A 10,783-nucleotide genomic window follows, 5' to 3' on the forward strand; every position below is an offset into this window, starting at 1 on the left:
CAGGATACTCAGCCTGAAATTTTTACCTATCTCTCCAACTAAATTAAAATGACTACCTTTAAATATATAAAGAATGTTCTGGACATGTAAGAAAAGAGATACGCAAATACGAGGAAATTTTTTAAACTCAGTTATGACACAAAGAAGCCACATGAAAGGTCCACAGTGAGATTTTTTTTAATATTTTTTTAGGCAGGATAGCATGGATAGAATGCGAATTGGGTTGTGCATGGGCAAAAGTACTTTTAAAACATCTATATTATCTCTGTGGTATTAATTTCACTGCATCCACCAGCTCCTGGGAAAGAATTCACTGTCTGCACAATGCCCTGCAATTTTCTTAACAAAACAGAAGAACCCTAACTCCCAGGAGTTACAATTCAACAAGCCTTGGGTTCCTACCTACTACTGTGGCTGGTCTCTGTCATGATCCCTGCACCTCTAACATTTTGGAGTAATTCCACCTCAGAATATGCTAGGAGGAAAGGTCTTCTTTGTGTATTAACATCATAGTACCCTACCCAGCTCTGCTGGAAGTCCAGCACGTATGGTGGCCATTTTAATGTATAAAAAATGATTACCTAAGAGATTTTGTTTTTTAATAATTTGTCTGTTTGATGTTTGCCGTTTTGTCTGTCTGTTTTTCTTTCTTTCTGGCTGCATTGGGTATTCGTTGCTGTGCACGGGCTTTCTCTAGTCGTGGCGAGCGGGGGCTACTCTTCGTTGCGGTGCGCGGGCTTCTTATTGCGGTGGCTTCTCTTGTTGCGGAGCATGGGCTCTAGGTGTGCAGACTTCAGTAGTTGTGGTGCACAGGCTCAGTAGTTGTGGTTTGCAGGCTCTACAGTACAGCAAGAGATTTCTTACCTGTATTCTAATCAACAAAGTCCTCCATCTGAAAAATCAGGGTCAAACTGTTTAAGGTGGCCCTACCTAGGTCTCACTTATGCAGAAAGTCCATTGACCTTGCTGAACCTCAGTTTCCTCACCTATAACATGGGGATAATGACACAAGGATCAAATGTGATAATGCAGATAACAGTGCTTTGAAAAACAGAAAGCATTACCACATGAGATCCTATTTTTATAGCCTAAAAGTCAGATAGGAAACAGAGTTTGTAGCCTTAGAGGAGATTTTGGGCTCTGAGAATCTACCTTTACAAGAACAGCAAATGATGAATCAGAATGAACTGGAAACTTCTTAAGTTTCAGTTCTTGAATTCCACTACAATGTAGATAACAATTACACTGACTCAGATTACCAAAAGTCACATTAAATTTCCCCAAATATGAGTACTTCTAATGAAAATACAAGCTCTCAGGATAGCCACAGCTTTATTCCTGCTGCATGACACATGCCTTACCCTACGCATACATGCGTGAGCATGATAAAGGGCTTCCTTTATATCATAACTTTAATTCATCATATCTCAGATATCTAAGATCCCTGTCGTGTTCTGGATGAATTCTTCTCCAGGGAGTTGGTTGTGCTCCCTTCACTGCCCAGCAAACAGCTCTCATATATTCCCCAAAGCAGTGCGCCATTTGCACGGAGAAGTAATCATTGATTACAGTGTAGAGTTATCTATACTCTCAGGGGCAGGACCATATGCGTCTCATTTATGAGTGTCCCACACCCATGTTACAGTATCGGTGAAGTGCCTGGCATATACTGGACAAGTGCTGACAGCTGCCAATACAACCATCAAACTGAAATCAACTTAGACATCGTGCAAATGCACCACTCTATTCTAAGAGGAAATCGGCGACCCCAAAAAGACTCTGAATCTAGTCACCAACCTCAAGACACACAGAGCCACACCCAAACCATTTTCAAACAAATTCTAAGAAGTGTGCAAAAATCTGATAAATAGAAGATACCCATTTTCAGTCTTAAGTACTCAAGTGCACCACTAGAACTCTGTGTGAATGAATAGAGAAGCAATGATTTAACATAAAAAGCATTAAGTTTTTAAAAAATTATCTTCCCAGATCAGACATTCCATTAACTAATTCTTTGATATTTGGGAAACCACTCAGTCTCCCCAGGCCTCATTTTTAACATTAAAGGGTCAGACTTTTTCCCCCTAGTTAATATAGCACCACACTAGAAATCAGGAGTGGATACTCAATAAACTAGAGAAGGTTATATGCCAGGCACTGTCTGAGCGCTCTGCACATTAACCAATTTAATTCTCACAACCCCCTATGAGGTTTTACAAATGAGGAAACTGAGGCACGGATTGGTGAAGTGACTTGCCTAATAACACAGAGCAAGTGGTAGGCCAGGATTCAAACCCGGGCATTCTGGATCAGAGCCTGTCTCTTTACTAGCCTGTACTGCTCTTCCATGTGTGTGAAAGTAATCAATGTTTTACAGCAAAGCTTCCCTGAACTTCATTTACCAAAACAAGATTAATCTGCTCCCCCTGACTGAATGCTCTTCCCATCCCCTTCCCCTTGTTAACTCCTGTTCATCTTTCATATCTCAAATTAAATGTCATTTCCTCAGGAAAACCTCTCCTGAACCACCCTTCCGAGGGCAGACCCTAGCCACATGTTTTAATAGTACCATTTCTCTTTCCTTTAGGGCATTTGTCACAACTTCTAATTATCTATTTACTTATATGCTTGTTTGATTAAAGTCTTGCTCTCCACCCTCACCCCCACGAGGCCAAGAGCTGTGGCTATGGGCCAGTGCATCTCCAACACCAGCGCAGAGTAAGACCCAGAGTGGGAGCCCAGGGACCACTCATCAGATGAACTAATAACACCTAACCAGGCCAAGAACACTAGTCAAATTTGAAGATTCCTAGTTAGTTGGCAAATATTCAGAAATTCCTATCATATAATACAGATAGATAGATATTACACACACATATATATATAGTTCAGAATTTTATCATTCAGATATATAATTCAGTATACATATATATTAATCTCAGTCTCTAAAAACCTAACCAAAGCATTCAGATGCACCTTCAGCACCTTGATAGACTCCAATTGAATCCTCAACTCAGCCTGCTTCCTTTCCCGGATACTGACTTATCTCTTCACCAGCATGTTCTTGAGATAATTCTGCATAGTAAATTATCTCACATGTTGGCCAAATGTTTGGACCTGAGCTTATGGCTCTTTCACAATATAACTCTTGGCAAATACTTTCTATCACTCCTGGGGAGTTGTAAGTATCAGGACCCCCTTTTCCCCAGTGTAGGGGAATTGTTGTCCTTGGCACAATTATAACAGAAAAAAAGATCTTCAGAAAAGAGACTCATGACAATGAGACTACAACACAGGATGTGGAAATGACCCCCAAATATTACGATATTACAAGACAAAATAAGGGAGAGGCATTCTCTCTCTCAGTCAAAGCATTTGCCCCTAGTGAGGACAAGCAACCACTGAGCACACAGACAACCTCACTGCCCTCCCTCACTCAGGCAGCTGCTCTACCTGCAAGGCTAAGTCCCCTCAATTTACACATCACTGTGTACCTCCAGGATTTTGGATGTTTTTAGGTATACGAGTCCACATAACCACTCTGAGGCATGAACCTCTTAAAATGCATCCTTGTTTTTCCTTCCAAGACCATTTAGTACAGACTGGTAGGTTACATGGCTTCTTATAATACAGTCTCAGTTACATCGGTCAACCCTGTACTTGAAGGGGACCTTGAGAGTCATTACTCCTGCTCTCTCCTTTAGAATGGGTTCTATCTAAACCATCCTACTTCATCTTTCCTGAGATCAGGGCTATGCAGAGGGTGTGGCAAGTATAGACAACAGCCTAGCTCTCTAGGGAGGTTTAACTTCCTGACTTCTTAAGGTTAAATATTGGCCTGTCTAGGACTGGGAGAAGAGAAACAGTGCAGGAAGAGTTCTGCCATGAGTCCAAGGACAGCTAGTCACAGCTCTACCCGAAGCCACAGGCAACTTAAAAGCTAAAGCCTTGAAGAAGGAGTAGGAACCATTTAAAGATGCGTAGAGCAGGTGATAAACTAAGATGTGATGTGAGAAAACGTGTAAGAAGGAGGAAGCAACACAGTTGAGTTTGAGAGTCTTCTGCTGACTAAGGACAAATCTGATGTGAGTTCATTTTGAGATTTGAATGAAGATCGTAGTGTAAGGTGGTTGCTGAACTCAAGCTGTGTTAAACTGCCTGACTGCCCTGCTTCATTGTTTGTAACTAGAGCCGTGTGGCTGACAGAGTCTTTGTGCTCTGATCAGGTGTCAGGGCTGTGCCTCTGAGGTGGGAGAGCCAAGTTCAGGACACTGGTCCACCAGAGACCTCCCGGCTCCACATAATATCAAACGGCGAAAGCTCTCCCAGAGATCTCCATCTCAACTCTAAGACCCAGCTCCACTCAATGACCAGCAAGCTATAGTGCTGGACATCCTATGCCAAACAAATAGCAAGACAGGAACACAACCCCACCCATTATCAGAGAGGCTGCCTAAAATCATAATAAGGTCACAGACACCCCAAAAGACACCACCGGATGCAGTCTTGCCCACCAGAAAGACAAGATCCTGTGTCATCCAGCAGAACACAGGCACCAGTCCCCTCCACCAGGAGGCCTACACAACCCATTGAACCAAGCTTACCCACTGGGGGAAGACAACAAAAACAACGGGAACTACGAACCTGCAGCCTGGGAAAAGGAGACCCCAAACACAGTAAGCTAAGCAAAATGAGAAGACAGAGGAACACACAGCAGATGAAGGAGCAAGGTAAAAACCCACCAGACCAAACAAATGAAGAGGAAAGAGGCAGTGTACCTGGAAAAGAATTCAGAGTAATGATAGTAAAGATGATCCAAAATCTTGGAAATAGAATGGACAAAAGGCAAGAAACATTTAACAAGGACCTAGAAGAACTAAAGAGCAAACAAACAATGATGAACAACACAATAAATGAAATTAAAAATTCTCTAGAAGGAATCAATAGCAGAATAACTGAGGCAGAAGAACGGATAAGTGACCTGGAAGGTAAAATAGTGGAAATAACTACCACAGAGCAGAATAAAGAAAAAAGAATGATAAGAATTGAGGACAGTTTCAGAGACCTCTGGGACAACATTAAATGCACCAAAATTCAAACTACAGGAGTTCCAGAAGAAGAAGAGAAAAAGAAAGGGACTGAGAAAATATTTGAAGACATTATAGTTGAAAACCTCCCTAATAAGGGAAAGGAAATAGTCAATCAAGTCCAGGAAGTGCAGAGAGTCCCATACAGGATAAATCCAAGGAGAAACATGCCAAGACACATATTAATCAAACTATCAAAAATTAAATACAAAGAAAAAATATTAAAAGCAGCAAGGGAAAAGCAACAAATAACAAACAGGGGAATCCCCATAAGGTTAACAGCTGATCTTTCAGCAGAACCCCTGCAAGCCAGAAGGGAGTAGCAGGACATATTTAAAGTGATAAAAGAGAAAAACCTACATCCAAGATTACTCTACTCAGCAAGGATCTCATTCAGATTCGATGGAGAAATTAAAATCTTTACAGACAAGCAAAAGCTAAGAGAATTCAGCACCACCAAACCAGCTCTACAACAAATGCTAAAGGAACTACTCTAGGCAGGAAACACAAGATAAGGAAAAGACCTACAATAACAAACCCAAAACAATTAAGAAAATGGTAATAGGAACATACATATCGATAATTACCTTAAATGTAAATGGATTAAATGCTCCAACCAAAAGACTGGCTGAATGGATACAAAAACAAGACCTGTATATATGCTGTCTACAAGAGACCCACTTCAGACCTAGGGACACATACAGACTGAAAGTGAGGGGATGGAAAAAGATATTCCATGCAAATGGAAATCAAAAGAAAGCTGGAGTAGCAAATTTCATATCAGACAAAATAGTCTTTACAAGGGACAAAGAAGGACACTACATAATGATCAAGGGATCAATCCAAGAAGAAAATATAACAATTGTAAATATTTATGCGCCCAACATAGGAGCACCTCAATACTTAAGGCAAATGCTAACAGCCATAAAAGGGGAAACTGACAGTAACACAATCATAGGAGGGGACTTTAACACCCCACTTTCACCAATGGACAGATCATCCAAAATGAAAATAAATAAGGAAACACAAGCTTTAAATGATACATTAAACAAGATGGACTTAATTGATATTTAAAGGACATTCCATCCAAAAACAACAGAATACACTTTCTTCTCAGGTGCTCATGGAACATTCTCCAGGATAGATCATATCTTGGGTCACAAATCAAGCCTTGGTAAATTTAAGAAAATTGAAATTGTATCAAGTATCTTTTCCGACCACAATGCTATGAGACTAAACATCAATTACAGGAAAAAATCTGTAAAAAATACAAAACATATGGAGGCTAAACAATACACTAGTAAATAACCAAGAGATCACTGAAGAAATCAAAGGGGAAATCAAAAAATACCTAGAAACAAATGACAATGAAAACACAATGACCCAAAACCTTTGGGATGCAGCAAAAGTAGTTCTAAGAGGGAAGTTTATAGCAATACAATCCTACCTCAAGAAACAACAAACATCTCAAATAAACAACCTAACCTTACACCTAAAGCAATTAGAGAAAGAAGAACAAAAAAACCCAAAGTTAGCAAAAGGAAAGAAATCATAAGATCAGATCAGAAATAAATGAAAAAGAAATGAAGGAAACAATAGCTATGATCAATAAAACTAAAAGCTGGTTCTTTGAGAAGATAAACAAAATTGATAAACCATTAGCCAGACTCATCAAGAAAAAAAGGAAGAAGACTCAAATCAATAGAAGTAGAAATGAAAAAGGAGAAGTAACAACTGACACCGCAGAAATACAAAGGATCATGAGAGATTACTACAAGCAGCTATATGCCAATAAAATGGACAACCTGGAAGAAATGGACAAATTCTTAGACAGGCACAACCCTCCAAGACTGAACCAGGAAGAAATAGAAAATATAAACAGACCAATCATAAGCCCTGAAATTGAGGCTGTGAATAAAAACCTTCCAAAAAACAAAAGTTCAGGACCAGATGGCTTCACAGGCAAATTCTATCAAACATTTAGAGAAGAGCTAACACCTATCCTTCTCAAACTCTTCCAAAATATAGCAGAGGGAGGAACACTCCCAAACTCATTCTACCAGGTCACCATCACCCTGATACCAAAGCCAGACAAAGATGTCACAAAGAAAGAAAACTACAGGCCAATATCACTGATGAACATAGATGCAAAAATCCTCAACACAATACTAGCAAACAGAATCCAACAGCACATTAAAAGGATCATACACCATGATCAAGTGAGGTTTATCCCAGGAATACAAGGATTCTTCAATATACACAAATCAATCAATGTGATAAGCCATATTAACAAAGTGAAGGAGAAAAACCATATGATCATCTCAATAGATGCAGAAAAAGCTTTTGACAAAATTCAACACCCATTTATGATAAAAACCCTCCAGGAAGTAGGCATAGAGGGAACTTACCTCAACATAATAAAGGCCATATATGACAAACCCACAGCCAACATCGTTCACAATGGTGAAAAACTGAAACCATTTCCTCTAAGATCAAGAACAAGACAAGGATGTCCACTCTCACCACTATTATTCAACATAGTTTTGGAAGTTTTAGCCACAGCAGTCAGAGAAGAAAAGGAAATAAAAGGAATCCAAATCAGAAAAGAAGAAGTAAACCTGCCACTGTTCACAGATGACATGATACTATACATAGAGAATCCTAAAGATGCTACCAGGAAACTACTAGAGCTAATCAATGAATTTGGTAAAGTAGCAGGATACAAAATTAATGCACAGAAATCTCTTGCATCCCTATAAACTAATGATGAAAAATCTGAAAGATAAATTAAGGAAACACTTCCATTTACCACTACAACAAAAAGAATAAAATACCTAGGAATAAACCTACCTAAGGAGACAAAAGACCTATATGCAGAAAACTATAAGACACTGATGAAAGAAATTAAAGATGATACAGACAGATGGAGAGATATACCACTTTCTTGGATTGGAAGAATCAACATTGTGAAAATGACTGTACTGCCCAAAGCAATCTACAGATTCAATGCAATCCCTATCAAACTACCACTAGCTTTTTTCACAGAACTAAAACAAAAAATTTCACAATTTGTACGGAAACACAAAAGACCCCAAATAGCCAAAGCAATCTTGAGAAAGAAAAACGGAGCTGGAGGAATCAGGCTTCTGGACTTCAGACTATGCTACAAAGCTACAGTAATCAAGACAGTATGGTACTGGCACAAAAACAGAAATATATCTCAATGGAACAGGATAGAAAGCCCAGAGATAAACCCATGCACATATAGTCACCTTATTTTTGATAAAGGAGGCAAAAATATACAATGGAGAAAAGACAGCCTCTTCAGTAAGTGGTGCTGGGAAAACTGGACAGCTACATGTAAAAGAATGAAATTAGAACACTCCTTAACACCATACACAAAAATAAACTCAAAATGGATTAAAGTCCTAAGTGTAGGGTCAGAGACTATGAAACCCTTAGAGGAAAACATAGGCAGAACACTCTATGACATAAATCACAGCAAGATCCTTTTTGACCCACCTCCTAGAGAAATGGAAATAAAAACAAAAATAAACAAATGGGACCTAATGAAACTTAAAATCTTTTGCACAACAAAGGCAACCATAAACAAGACAAAAAGACAACCCTCAGAATGGGAGAAAATATTTGCAAATGAAGCAACTGACAAAGGATTAATCTCCAAAATATACAAGCAGCTCATGCAGCTCAATAGCAAAAATAAACAATCCAATCCAAAAATGGGCAGAAGACCTAAATAGACATTTCTCCAAAGAAGATATACAGATGGCCAACAAACATATGAAAGGATGCTCAACATCACTAATCATTAGAGAAATGCAAATCAAAACTACAATGAGGTATCAGCTCACACCAGTCAGAATGGCCATCATCAAAAAATCTACAAACAATAAATGCTGGAGAGGGTGTGAAGAAAAGGGAACCCTCTTGCACTGTTGGTGGGAATGTAAACTGATACAGCCACTATGGAGGACAGTATGGAAGTTCCTTAAAAAAAATAGAATACCATATGACCCAGCAATCCCAGTCCTGGGCATATACCCTGAGAAAACCAATTCAAAAAGAGACATGTACCACAATGTTCACTGCAGCTCTATTTACAATAGCCAGGACATGGAAGCAACCTAAGTGTCCATCGACAGATGAATGGATAAATATGTGGCATATATATACAATGGAATATTATTCAGCCATAAAAAGAAATGAAATTGAGATATTTGTAGTGAGGTAGATGGACCTAGAGTCTGTCATACAGAGTGAAGTAAGTCAAAAAGAGAAAAACAAATACTGTATGCTAACACACATATATGGAATCAAAAAAAAAAAATTGTTCTGAAGAACTTAGGGGCAGGACAGGAATAAAGGTGCAGACATAGAGAATGGAATTGAGGACACAGGGAGGGGGAAGGATAAGCTAGGACGAAGTGAGAGAGTGGCATGGACATATATACACTACCAAACGTAAAATAGAAAGCTAGTGGGAAGCAGACACATAGCACAGGGAGATCAGCTCGGTGCTTTGTGACCACCTAGAGGGGTGGGATAGGGAGGATGGGAGGGAGACAGAAGAGGAAGGAGATATGGGGATATACGTATATGTATAGCTGATTCACTTTGTTATAAAGCAGAAACTAACACACCATTGTAAAGCAATTATACTCCAATAAAGATGTTAAAAAAAAAAAGCTAAAGCCTTATCACCATCATCATCATTATCATTATCATTTACTCTTTCATTAAGAGCAAACCTTACTCCTTTTTTCTCTAAGCATCTTAACACAAGTTACTCTACACTACAGAAAGGAAACGTGTCCCCATTAGACTACCTTATGGCAGTCCTCCTGCAGAAATTGACAGTTCTGTGATTGTGGCCTCACAATGCAAAAGGATTGCCATTAAATGAATACTTTTAGAACCAGCCTTCTTCTGAGTGAGAAAAGTTCAAGTCGCTGTTTAAGAAATACAAAGAAACTGCTTACCCAAGATGAGGAATGCCAGGAGAAGCAATGCACTGAGCTCTCCCACAACTGCAATTGCCAAGTCCAACTGAAGACACTTCTGCCTGCACAGAAGTTCAAGCTCAGAGCAAACCAATGCGTGCATTCTGAGTTGGCTGCAGAGACACAAACAGGAACCTTTAAATCAAGGTTCTTGTTTCAGTCATCTGGCCTATTACCCACTTGTTATTTACACTTTCATTCTAAAATGAGGTAACAAATTCACCTTACTGAGGAGAGCCTCATGTTCCAGACCTCTGCAGGTGTCATCTCCCCTTCTAGATTACAAACTCTCCAAGGGTGGGATCTCAAATGGTCCCAGGCAAACATGCTGAGAAAGAAATCAGCCTCTTGCAAACAAAATAAATTTAAGATTAACACAAAACATTTTGCTCTGTATCTAAAATATAGCAACCTTTCATTTTTTTTCTCTCAACACAGAGGGGCAATATAGCCAATCACTCAATCTCTGCTTCCAAAGATGTGCCTGCCCAGTCCTCCAACTCACCACCTAGGCATGTCAGTTTCCACTGACCATGTGATATCAGCATTTCTAGAATACAACAAGCATCTTATTCCCCCAGAGAATACTGTGGGTGACTAGATAAAAACTCAAAGCTTCTTCACGTTGAGCTATCTTTTGCTTTTAAGTTGCCACTTGAAAATATGTGTTCTCAG

The 10,783-nt window shown here is 39.3% G+C and overlaps 1 protein-coding gene across 1 annotated transcript in view; it reads right to left on the minus strand.

The window, feature by feature from the left end:
- Positions 1-10,131, minus strand: part of JAML (junction adhesion molecule like) — a 32,841-nt gene extending 22,710 nt beyond the window's left edge. Inside the window, exon 1 of the mRNA XM_079929896.1 lies at positions 10,088-10,131. The gene's annotated coding sequence lies outside the window, so the exon portion shown is untranslated. The remainder of the gene's footprint in view (positions 1-10,087) is intronic.
- Between the last annotated feature and the right edge of the window lie 652 nt (positions 10,132-10,783).

Source organism: Stenella coeruleoalba (genome assembly GCF_951394435.1).
Source record: "Stenella coeruleoalba genome assembly, chromosome: 8".
NCBI lineage: Eukaryota > Metazoa > Chordata > Mammalia > Artiodactyla > Delphinidae > Stenella > Stenella coeruleoalba.